Source organism: Anomaloglossus baeobatrachus, chromosome 6 (assembly GCF_048569485.1).
Source record: "Anomaloglossus baeobatrachus isolate aAnoBae1 chromosome 6, aAnoBae1.hap1, whole genome shotgun sequence".
Taxonomy (NCBI): domain Eukaryota; kingdom Metazoa; phylum Chordata; class Amphibia; order Anura; family Aromobatidae; genus Anomaloglossus; species Anomaloglossus baeobatrachus.
Window position 1 is genome coordinate 359,998,790 of NC_134358.1, and position 13,046 is coordinate 360,011,835.

The following is a 13,046-nucleotide window of genomic DNA, read 5'->3' on the forward strand; positions in this document are numbered from 1 at the left end:
AGCATAAATTGCTAGTATAAGGGCTTCATTATAATGAGTTAGAGTGTGCAATGCAGGCAGAGGTGCTGAAAATGTCTTTGCACTAGCGTGACTAGACAACAGTCCAATAGCCACGTTTAGAATGCCACTAGGTACACTGAGTGTTTGCTAGTATAATGGCTTAGTTATAATGAGTTGGAGTGTGCAATGCAGGCAGAGGTGCTGCAAATGTCTTTGCACTAGTGGGACTATAGCAAAGTCCAATAGCCACGTTTAGGATGCCACTAGGTACACTGAGTGTTTGCTAGTATAATGGCTTAGTTATAATGAGTTGGAGTGTGCAATGCAGGCAGAGGTGCTGCAAATGTCTTTGCACTAGTGGGACTATAGCAAAGTCCAATAGCCACGTTTAGGATGCCACTAGGTACACTGAGTGTTTGCTAGTATAATGGCTTAGTTATAATGAGTTGGAGTGTGCAATGCAGGTAGAGGTGCTGCAAATGTCTTTGCACTAGTGTGACTAGACAACAGTCCAATAGCCACGTTTAGGATGCCACTAGGTACACTGAGTGTTTGCTAGTATAATGGCTTAGTTATAATGAGTTGGAGTGTGCAATGCAGGCAGAGGTGCTGCAAATGTCTTTGCACTAGTGTGACTAGACAACAGTCCAATAGCCACGTTTAGGATGCCACTAGGTACACTGAGTGTTTGCTACTATAATGGCTTAGTTATAATGAGTTGGAGTGTGCAATGCAGGCAGAGGTGCTGCAAATGTCTTTGCACTAGTGGGACTATAGCAAAGTCCAATAGCCACGTTTAGGATGCCACTAGGTACACTGAGTGTTTGCTAGTATAATGGCTTAGTTATAATGAGTTGGAGTGTGCAGAGGACAGGAGCGTACAGTGCCAGGATTGTGGGGCTCTGGGTAGAGGAAAGGAAGCCTGCCTTTCTATTCCCTTCTAATGGGGAAATGCAGGGAGGAAATCCCTGACCTTTGCTACACAGACGCTGTCGCTGTTTTCAGGACCTGTCACCTATGGCTCTGACCCTGCCGGTACGAGCCCTTAAAAGGACTGATGGAAAGTGCTATCCCTATGCTGTCCAGCGCTGTGTATGGAGCGCATACAGCTGTATCAGCGATAGGACTCAGGACGGAGCTGCCCAAGTGATGTCTGGCACCAAGGACGCAGAAGAGATAATGGCGTCCTGGAGGAAAATGTCCGGTTTTATAATACAGGGACATGTGACATGGACATCCTATCACACATGCCGTTGCTTCTCTGGCTAAAAGTCCACTTAGCTGTGTGTGTGTCTGGGATTGGCTGATATGCTGGCCCGCCCCACAAGACGCGCGCGCTTAGGGAAGGAAGACAAGGAAAAAAAAAAAAAATGGCGGTCGCCATTATACAAACAGCAGAGATCTGAAGGCGCTGTTCACGCACACTATACACTGAAATGTCATAATAGTGTGAGTCACAGAGTGACTTACACTATTACAGCGGAAAGCCAGCTGGGAATTAGCTGTTTTTTTGCTGCTAGAACCGTTCTCGAACGTTTCTAGAACTATCGAGCTTTTGCAAAAAGCTCGAGTTCTAGTTCGATCTAGAACAGGCCCCAAAATCACTCGAGCCTAGAACTGGAGAACCTCGAACCGCGAACCGCGCTCAACTCTACTCAGCACAGCAGCCAGCCCTCGGTTCCTCAGATGTGGACAAACAAAAGACCATTTCCTCCTATCCATGACAAAGCGTTGAGATTCACTCTGTGCAGCACTGGTGTTTACTGGAAAAGCAGATCTAAGAATCAGTACCACCTTCTGCAGATACTTCTGTATACGTGCGTCCCTTTTTATGGCAGGAATTATTTTGCCAAATTTTGTCTTGTACCGGGGATCTAACAGTGTGGCAACCCAGTAGTTAGCATTACTTCGAATTCGTACAATCCGAGGGTCATGTTGTAGGTAGTGCAGCAAGAAGGCGCTCATGTGTCTTGTGCATCCAGGAGGACCAAGTCCTTGGTGTGTTAGTGGCAGAGAGGTGAGAATCATGCCTCCTTCCTCTGCCCTCTCCCCCCAACCTCGTACAACCGAAATGTGAGCAAGCTCTCACTCATCAGCTGAGTCTTCCATGCCCATCGCCAGTTCGTCCTATATTTCTTCATGGGCTCCTGCACCTTCCTCAACAAGTTTTGCAGATACTATGCGCCCTTGTTAATCCCTCTCCCCCACCGTCCCTTGACTTCTGCCTAGGTGCCGCTCATCGTCTGGACCTTGTAGATCTTATTATCCCTTCTGCATATGACTCCTCCTGTACTTCCTCCCCTTCCTCTTGGACTAAAACCTGACTCCGAATAATGCATACAGTGTGCTCCATCTTGTAGATGACCAGAATTGTCACGCTGAGAATGGCATCGCCAGTGCTAAAGATCTTCGTCGATATTTGTAAACTGTGTAGAAAGGTGCATAGGTCCTTGATCTGACACCACTCCAGCAGCGTGATCTGCACCACCTCTGGATCAAGTTAGCCCAGGGTATACCTCATACCGTATTTCAGCACGGCTCTGCGGTGCTGCCACAGACGCTGGAACATGTGCAGATTCAAATTCCTGCGTGTTGGAACATCGCATTTCAGGCGTTTAACCACCAGACCCTAAGACTTCCGGAGCGATGAAAGTTGTTGAGCTGCTGGGTGCGAAGGATGAAAGTGAGCACATAGCAGCATGCGCGCTGCACAAGGCCATGTAGGCCGGGATGGTATTTTAAAAATTGCTGGAGAATTAGATTCAACACGTGAGCCATACAAGGCACGTGTGTCACATTGTACTGACGAAGGGCCGCAGACAGGTTTGCATCATTGCCGCACACGGCTGTTAAGTCACCAACGTAGTCCACTCAATTAATTTGTACTCCGGTCGCCAGGTGACAACGTGTTCCTTTCGTGCAAAGTGCTGATGATGGGAAAGGAGTCGATGCCAGCGGCGCAGGTGGACGCAGGTTATGGTCACCCACTGGGCTGCGTTACCTTGACAGATGCAGAACCACAGGCTGAATGTAGGTGGTGGGTATCTCACAGATGAAGTACCATCATTCAGCTACAACCAATGGGAATACACCGCACCCTTTTTTAGGCCCCTCCTGTCTGCAGACCACTGCCAGACAAAGCTATGAACCTCTTGTTACTGTTACCCCCAGTTCAGTTTTATGATTTTGTGTGCTTGTTACCTATGACTACTTTTCCTGCTTGCTGTTTATGTACCTCGTTGGACGATCCGCATTTCACCATTGCTTGTTTTCTGATTAAGTCCTGGCCATCCCATTCTGTTCCTCTTCCTCAATTAATGTTTTGACCCTGCATGACTACTATTCTCTGGAAGTGCAGCCTTCCACAGGTATTGATCAACTTGGGCCCTGTGTAATTCCAAATCACTGTATAGGGGTTAAAGGGTTTCAGGGTTCTGGGTGTCCAGCTTGGTGAGTGGCTTCCCTCTAGCCTATCCTTTACAGCCCATCTGAGTGTGTCGATCCAGGCCCTGGTCAGAAAGCCATCTAGGCCGGGATAGTGTTTTAAAAATTGCTGGACAACCAGGTTCAACACGTGAGCCATACAAGGCACGTGTGTCACATTGCCCTGAAGAAGGGTCACAGACTGGTTTGCATCATTGTCGCACCTGACCTTCCCTGGCTGCTGGTTGAGTGGAGACAACCATTGATGAAACTCGGTCTCACTCTCCAGAGCTAACCGTCCACAATTCCTCAGCGGTGTCTCACATTTCTCCTACATTTCAAAGTAAACATTTGACCGCTTGATGGCCTTGAGCTCTGCTGCCAGCATAGTAAGGAGGTGTGTGGGATTCCTTGGGCGCAGTTACAAGGAAGGGTGGACTGACCACACAGGGTTTGGGCCGAGGTGGAGGACCCACACGAGGTTGAGGAGGCAGAAGCAGTGGAGGAACTTGTACATACAGAGGAAGGATTGACACACAAGTCGTGGGGACGGCAAGACTTGTACAGCAAACCCTTCTCCATCTCTCACCATAGTTACCCAGTGCCCAGTCAGCAACATGTAACTTCCCTGTCCATGCTTACTGGTCCAAGTATCTGTGGTGAAAAGCACCCTGTCACACACAGAGTTTCTCAAGGAATCGGTGAGGTTGTATGCAACCTGCTGTGGTAGCGCGGGCATGCCTTTCTTGGAGAAGGAGTGATGACTGGCCATCGGCTTTTGGGGCACTGCAATGGGCATATGGTCTCGAAAATCCTCAGTCTCAAAAGGGTGTAAAGGCAGCCTTTCTGTTGCCAACAAGTTGCAGATGATGAAACTCAACCTCTTAGTGATGTCATGCTATTCGAAAATCATGTAAAACATAGCGAGGGGACTCCAACCACAGTCTCCCTCGTTTCCACTAATTGGGCCACACACACCCCACTTCACTGGCATCACTTGACCACCCTTTTCAAAATGAAAAAGATGCTTTGCATGAAGCACTCTCAAAAATACGCGTGCCTTTCACGTCCCCTGGATGACCCAGGGGAAGAAAAGTCCTCTGAGAGCCATGACTTGTTCATCTTGGTTCTTTTTTCAAAAGCGAGGGGACTCCAACCACAGTCTCCCTCGTTTCCACTAATTGGGCCACACACACCCCACTTGACTGGCATCACTTGATCCCCCTTTTCAAAATGAAAAAGATGCTTTGCATGAAGCACTCTCAAAAATACGCGTGCCTTTCACGTCCCCTGGATGACCCAGGCGAAGAAAAGTCCTCTGAGAGCCATGACTTGTTCATCTTGGTTCTTTTTTCAAAAGCGAGGGGACTCCAACCACAGTCTCCCTCGTTTCCACTAATTGGGCCACACACACCCCACTTGACTGGCATCACTTGATCCCCCTTTTCAAAATGAAAAAGATGCTTTGCATGAAGCACGCTCAAAAATACGCATGCCTTTCGCCTCCCCTGGCTGACCCAGGGGAAGAAAAGTCCTCTGAGAGCCATGTCCACATTGTCAGTGGACAGACACGTGTGCTTATCTGCCAGCAGACCCCCAGCAGCACTGAAGACAGGTTCCGAGAGAACGCTGGCTGCAGGACACGACAAGATCCCCAAGGTGTACGTGGCAAGCTCAGTCAATTTATCCAGATTGGAAGCCTAAAATGAGCAGGGCTCAAGTTGCACAGTAATGGCATCGACGTTTCCTTGCATATACTCATATATCTGTGTGTCCTCCTCTTTTTTCTTGTCCAGCTCTTTTGTTTTCGCATGAGTATATGTCCTTGTCACTTTCCCATGTGTTTGTGTTGTGTTGTGAGTTGTTTGTCACCTTTTGGGCACCTTTGATGGTGTTTTCTAGGTGTTTTTATGTGTTTGTGAAAGCCTGCCATTGTTTCCTATGCAGTTCAAGTTCGGTTCATCGAACGTTCGACGAACCGAACTCGAACGGGACCTCCGTTCGGCGAACCAAACTCGAGCCGAACCACGACCGGTTCGCTCATCTCTTCTAATAAGTACTGTGGTTCTTGCATCATCCACATACTGATGATGGCTGGTAACCACAACTTTTGTCATCTGCTTATCATTCTTGAGCACATACTAAGAGTTGCAGGTTCATGTAAATTGTATATAGCGGGACCTGAGCTGAATTTGCATTTGACCATTGTGCTAAGTTTGGTGCTATATACATGTAATAATTATATCCTGACACTGTATTTATTACATACTGAGGATGATTCTGGTGATAGGTGAATGCACTAATGGTGATGTAGAGATACATAGAGATGTATTCATGTATGGATAATAGTTATGTTCTTGATTCCTGTACTAATGGTAGTTCTATTTATGTATGTCATTAGTGAGTGTAGGTGGTGCTGGTGACACATTTATTTAGTGATGATGGTTCTTGTATTGTATTCATATACTGATAGTTCTTCTAGACATGTATTCAGTTACTGATTTTCTTCATCTGTAATCATGTAGTTACATTTTTGGATCAGTATTTATGCACTAATTGTGGTTTTGATCATCTATTCAGGTACTGGTGGTTGATCTGGTGCTTTTTTCTATACTTATGGTGGTTTTGGGTCTGCATGCATGTAATGATAATGTTCTGGTGATGTATACATTTGCAGATGACGTTTATTATACTATATTCTGGTACTAATGGTGGCCCTGATCATGTAGTCAGATACTCATATTGATTTTGGTGCTGTATTCATGTACTGATGATAGTTCCAGTTTCATATTCCTACATTTATGGTAGTTATTATGATTAATATATGTACTTAGTGATGGTGGATCAGGTGATGCATTAATGTATTGTGAGTTGTTCATGATGATATTCTTGTACTGCATTCATACTGGTACTGTGGCCAGTTCTTTTGATGTATTCATGTATTAATAATGGATCTTAGTTTGTTTACTGATAGTAGTGTTGGTGATCTATTTCTGTACTGATGGTGGATCTGGTGATAAATTTACTCATGTTGGTTCTGCATTCCTCTACTCATTATAGTTATGGTGATGTATTCATGTCCTGATGATAGTTCTTGGTATGTATTTTTGTATTGATGGTGGTTCTCATGATATTTTTATGTTCTGGTAATGAGCCTGGTGATGTATTCCGGTACTGATGCTGGTTTTGGTTCTGTATTAATGTAGCAATGTTGCTTCTGGTGCTGTATTTAAGTATTAATGATTGTTATGATGATATATTCATGTAATGATATTGTTCTGGTGCTATATTTATGTACTGACGGTTCTTCATGTGTATTAGTCATTTACTGATAATCGTTTTAGATCTTTATTCATATCCTAATAGTAGTTCTGATAATTTATTCATGTGTTAATTTCTTTGTTTTGCATTCATATCTTATTATTTGTTCTGGTGCGTTTAGATTTAGAAATCCATAACCTGTCAGACAACATTCTACATAGCTATGTTAATAATGTAGTGTGCTGCCTGACAAGTTAAGGACTACTATATCTGTATTTATGTCAGGAGCATGAAACCTTTCTATTTGACTGGAGGTAGAACGATGAGAGTCCTTCCCTAGTGTGCTGTTTAGTGTGTGTAGATTTAGTACTCTGGTGAAATACTTGAATAGCACTATTATATTATCAGTACTTAATGAGGTAATACTCATTCCTATCCTTTGTACTTCTCTTTTTCCTATTACAGTTTTTTTTTTGCTTCCTTTTCTATATTTTTTACTTCCTCTTCTATATTCTTAAGATTTGATTTCTTAGGGATGACTTTATATTCACTACCAAAAGATTTAGAAGGTTGCATTGTTTTAATGTCTACTATACCCATTAGGTGAATCAATGTGTATTGATTCATTTTAATAGCAATTGCAATTTTATTACATTAATATGCTTTGTTAACTAAAAGTATTTAAAAATGAAACTGCTCAGAGAAAATTAAATATATTGTTTGGTTGGCTGTTCCAAAAGTGTGTTTTTATATCATTATAAAAATAGCACCTTGTACCGGTACGTATGCTGGGAGATTTTTAAGGGTTTTGCTACAGATTTCCGGCATCAAAATTTACAAATTTTGCAGAGTATACTTTTTGTACAAAAATGTGCTACTTTTTTACATTTAACGCTTCTGATGTTACTTTTGAAGAATGTACTTGATTACTTTTACAAATGTTTTTTTTTCAAGATTTTCCAGATTTATGAATTGTGATTTTTTTTTTTATGCTCCAATAAAAGTCTCAAACTCATTTCAGGAAAATGGTGATGTAAAAGTGGAGAAATATTTTTAGGCAGAAGTGTAAAATATCTTAATGGGAACCTGTCAGGTCCCTTATGCCCTCCAACCTAGCAGCATGGTAACCCGTAGTACAAATTTTTTTACTAACCATCTCTATATAACGCTATTCACTAATATGAATGTTTAAAAAAACTACTTAAACCCTACTGTTCCTATGCTAATTAGGCCTGTGACTAGTCACAGGGGCGTTTGTTCCTGTGATTAGTCAGCCCTTTATCCATGTCATCACGCCCCTGTGGTCACGATAACATGATTTCCACTGCACATGAATGGAAATTCAGAAGATGAACTGGAGCCGTCTTTTGAACTGCCAGTCATGCACAGTGTGCCTAATGAAGGCGTCTTCAAAGGTGCACTGACTGGCCAAAATGAGTCTCGCGCATGTGTGAGATTTCCGTTGGCTGCCACTGACACCAGCTCGTAGAAATCATGGCCATAGGGGCGTGATAACATCGAAAAATGGCCAACTAGTCTGGAGAACTAACGCCCCTGTGACTAATCAAAGTCCTAATTAGCATAGGGACAGCAAAGTGTATAAGCCATTTTTTTAAAAATTCATATTAATGAGGGCTGGTTAGGGAGGGAATTTGGCGATACAGGAATCAATGCTGCTGGGTTGGAGGGCATATAAGAACTGACAGATTTCCTTTAAGATGTGCCGTATTTATTAAAAAAAAGTGATATAATGATACTTTTACTTCAAATAAATGCAATGCAAATAAAAGCAAAACTGACTTCAAACATATCTGTCATGTACAATTTTCCTGACAGCATTTTTTGTAAACAAAATGTGCTTGAATTATTTTTTTGACATTTCTACTTTTAGTTATTACACACTGTTTGTTACTTTTTGCTTATAGTTTGCAACAATCACACTACGCACTCAGTAGTGCTAAAGTTCTTTTCAGTTTGGCTGTTATTTATCAGTTTTTATTAGATATTTTCAGCTACAGTATCTAAAAACAAGACTTCAGTCAATTTAAAACTACAGCTAAACCCAAGAAATGAGCCAGAGCATAAGTTATACATGCAATATGTAAGACCATGTTCACACTGTGGCCAATTCACAGAAAAAAAAACTAAGAAAAAAGACAAAATTACCATATCCCCTGTAGAAAGTAAATAAGTAAATAGTAATAGTACATATAACTAGCATAGAGTACTGTATTTAGCTAAAACTATTTTGATGAAAAGAGCGTAAAAGCGTCCCCACTGTGACAAGGCATACCCTAATTGGGACGTCCTATTCTACTTCTAGTATTAGAATCTTACCTTGTGTCAACCGATTTCTTTAGTTTTGTTTGTTGTACTTTGTGCAAACAGATGTGTGGCCCACCTTTCTAAGGGGTGCTTCACACACAGCGAGCTCACTGCCGAGATCGCTGCTGAGTCACGCTTTTTGTGACGCAGCAGTGACCTCATTAGCGATCTCGCTGTGTGTGACACTGAGCAGCGATCTGGCCCCTGCTGCGAGATCGCTGCTCGTTACACACAGCCCTGGTTCGTTTTCTTCAAAGGCGCTCTCCCGCTGTGACACACAGATCGCTGTGTGTGACAGCGAGAGAGCGACAAATGAAGCGAGCAGGGAGCAGGAGCCGGCGTCTGACAGCTGAGGTAAGCTTGTAACCAAGATAAACATCGGGTAACCAAGGTGGTTACCTGATATTTACCTTAGTTACCAGCCTCTGCAGCTCTCACGCTGCCTGTGCTGCCGGCTCCGGCTCTCTGCACATGTAGCTGCATTACACATCGGGTTAATTAACCCGATGTGTACTGTAGCTAGGAGAGCAAGGAGCCAGCGCTCAGTGTGCGCGGCTCCCTGCTCCCTGCACACACAGCGGTGTGCGCTGGTAACTAATGTAAACATCGGGTAACCATACCCGATGTTTACCTTAGTTACCAGTCTCTGCAGCTTCCAGACGGCGGCTCCGTGTAAGCGCAGCGTCGCTTGCACGTCGCTGCTGGCTGGGGGCTGTTCACTGGTCGCTGGTGAGATCTGCCTGTTTGACAGCTCACCAGCGACCATGTAGCGATGCAGCAGCGATCCTGACCAGGTCAGATCGCTGGTCGGATCGCTGCTGCATCGCTAAGTGTGAAGGTACCCTAAGCTAGGCATTTCATCCCTATAGCTTCCCATTGGAACATGCCTGAACAGTCAGACCTGCCCTTATCTATATTGTGGCCGTTGACACAAGGTACGGTTGATTGGGGTAAATGTACCTTGTCATGGTGGGATTGCTTTCACTTTTTTTTTTTAAAATTAAAATAGTGTTAACTAAATACCCTATGCTATTTACATGTACTAATACTATTTACTTATTTATTTACAAGAACCTATGTTATTTACATATCCTAACACTATTTACTTACTACAAGGCCCTATGTTATTTACATGTACTAATACTATTTACTTACTACAAGGCCCTATGTTATTTACATGTACTAATACTATTTATTTACTTATTAATTACTACAAGGAATATGCTTATTTTTTTCTTGCCTCTTTTCAATTTTGTGCTATTACATTCTGGAGTCTTATCTGAAAGCATAAACAAACAACATAAACATACCAAACAAACGTACCTGTACACCACTGGAATAGTAGAAAGTCTGTGAGGACCATTGAGAAGTCATGTATTTCTTAAGACAGATGGCACAAGTGAGATGTTAGTCCTATCTCCCCTCTAAAGATGTCATTATAATACCAATACATACAGTATGATATCAAATGTTATGTATATATATATATATATATATATATATATATATACACACCCACACATTTACACAATTCCCGAAACACATTTGATAACCTGTAAATCAGAACAAATCTCCAGAGTAGATCTTTGTTGAAAGATTGTGGAAATCTCCTTCATGCATGTTACCACTGTTCAGAGGAGATGTTTTATTTGTCTGCAGCACTAATCCACATGAAAGGGATTATTTTATTAGCAGCTCCTTTGGTTCCTTTACCTTTCTGTCTCAACATGGCAAAAGGCTATCAATTACCCTTTTCAGTGTCAGAGTACCTACATTACTGCACAATGAAATGTGTGTGACATGGCAGGCGGTAAATATACGGCCTCATACCTAATGAGAGCGTCAGTTGAATGCTTCACAGTTCAGTCAACAAGTGTCACAGGCTTTTCTTTAATCATTTCTGCTGAGAGGAATCTGTTTACCCCATCTAAGAAGAAATGTTACTAAAACATGAATAAACAGAAATAACCCAACAGATTACACTCAACCAGATTTCTCCAGATGAGTTATCTACTATTTACTAATAAGAAAGCTCTGAGTGGAAGATAATGCATGTTTATCCTAAAGAAGGCGAATAATCCCACCTAGGCTTGTGCTATGACATCCCACTAGTCCAGAATAACCATAGCTTTGTATGGTGGGTGAAGTGAGGCATGCTGTAACCCTTTACATGCTCCTATCATTTCTCTTTCATTCAGCACCAGGGCATATAGCACCAGCTTAGATGTCATCAACCTGTTGTATTCAGAATCCAGAAGATACAGTGTATCATTGCCCCACATCACACACTGACGCCATGTCCCTGAAATGATGAGTATGATGGAAATAAACCCTGGGATCCCCCACAATGTCTTTAATTACTAACCAGTATTAATAATGTAGCTCCCAGCTCTGCTAATACACGTGGGTCTTGCTGTGGGTGTGATCAATGGGAATTCAGAAATTAAACTTCTGTTGTCTGCTGGGTGTATCAGTGACAGCTTAGGAGGAAGGGAAAGTTTCTGAGATCATCCTTCCTCACCATCACAAGAAGAGATCCTTATCACAGGGAGTAGATAAGAAGACTGTAATATCCTCTCAAGCTGCAGCTGTATATACCACCTTCTCCGAGATAGGTAACCCCAAGAACCCAAGTGCCATTATGTCTTGGTGTAGAATGGTCATCAGCGTCTTATCACCATTATCTCTAGGTCAGTCAGGAAAGCTGGTCTGATCCATGCATCCCTGGCTCTGCTTCCAGTAGCCCATGATTAATGATGCTTTATTCTGGGAGAAAACGGAAGCTTGACATTCCTTAAATGCAGATGTTTAGCTTTTAGGATGACTGGAAGAATCAATGACCCAAGATGTAAAGTCCAGTAAGTGACTGAAAGAGCTGGAGGTTGTGGCTGGCACTGCCCGACAAGCTGCTAAGATCTCTGCTGCCAATTCACTTCATCCTGCAGAAGAAGAAATCATGTAGCTGGTATTTTCCATGGTGAATAAATCTACCTCCTGCATCTGCTGGAACATGCACTAGAAAGAATACGAGTGTCTTCAGTACAGTCCTTTAAGACATCTGACAGAAGAATTACAATTGAGAACTGCAGGCAGGGAAAGTGTTTTGCATGTCATTGAAATGCATGAGCACAAGTGAATGTATGCAGGCGCAGCACATAACATCTATCTGTCGCTATTGAACTCTTGAATGTGGAGCCCTGGCTGGTGAAGAATCAGGAGGAGGGGACTGGGAGGTGCTGCCAGCGGATTCTCTCAGCCTGTGCATACAAGAAGTCAGTGGATAGCAGCTCTTAATGGGAATATCAAAGCCTTTTCCAATCTCAAGTTGTCTGATTTCCCAGACTGGAAGCATGGAGGCCAGGAGGAGAGGCTGCTAATAGGCAGCACACCCTGAGCCTGCCACCGCTCCACCTGCATCCAGGCTTTCCTGTCTCTTCCCAATCCAGACAATGCTACCTCCTTGTCACTGGCTGCACGTCACACTTCATTCACAAAGGCATCCATATCAACTAGGAGTTGTACACTTTCATCAAGCAGTCAGGTCCCTGTGTTTTGCAATTTTTATTAGATGAAATATTTTTTTGTATTATATGATCTATCTAGAATTCCTTATGGAGAAAATCTAAACAAAAAACAACAAAACATAAAAAGTCTATATTGTGGAGAATGTGCTAAATAAATAAAGACTCTTATCATGGCAGTGTACACTAAGCAGTGTGACTACGTAAGTGTCGCGGGCGGAGGAGCCGCGCTCGCTACGCTCGGGTCCACGGCTGATGCTGCTGCTCGGTGGCTCGAGCGGTGGGCCGGACCCGGTGACTCGAGCAGCGCTCCTCGCCCACAAGTGAAAAGGGGGTGGTTTGTTTTGGGAGATAGTTCGTGTCGCCACCCACGGGTCGTGGTGATAATGGGCACCACCGCTGCTGATGACGGGGATCCCGGGAGCGATGGTAGGGAGCAGCTAGGATGTTGTCCCCTCCGTGGGTAGGGATTGGTGATCCCGGGGCCCGGTGGTGTAACGGGAAGGCAGGATGCCT

The 13,046-nt window shown here is 43.4% G+C and overlaps 1 protein-coding gene across 3 annotated transcripts in view; it reads right to left on the reverse strand.

The window, feature by feature from the left end:
- Positions 1–12,415, reverse strand: part of VWC2 (von Willebrand factor C domain containing 2) — a 2,156,493-nt gene extending 2,144,078 nt beyond the window's left edge. Inside the window, exon 1 of one of the 3 annotated variants that reach the window (XM_075316551.1) lies at positions 11,531–12,415. The gene's annotated coding sequence lies outside the window, so the exon portion shown is untranslated. Of the gene's footprint in view, positions 1–11,374 lie in introns of all 3 variants that reach the window. The other 2 variants (XM_075316550.1, XM_075316552.1) reach the window with 2 other exon arrangements.
- Between the last annotated feature and the right edge of the window lie 631 nt (positions 12,416–13,046).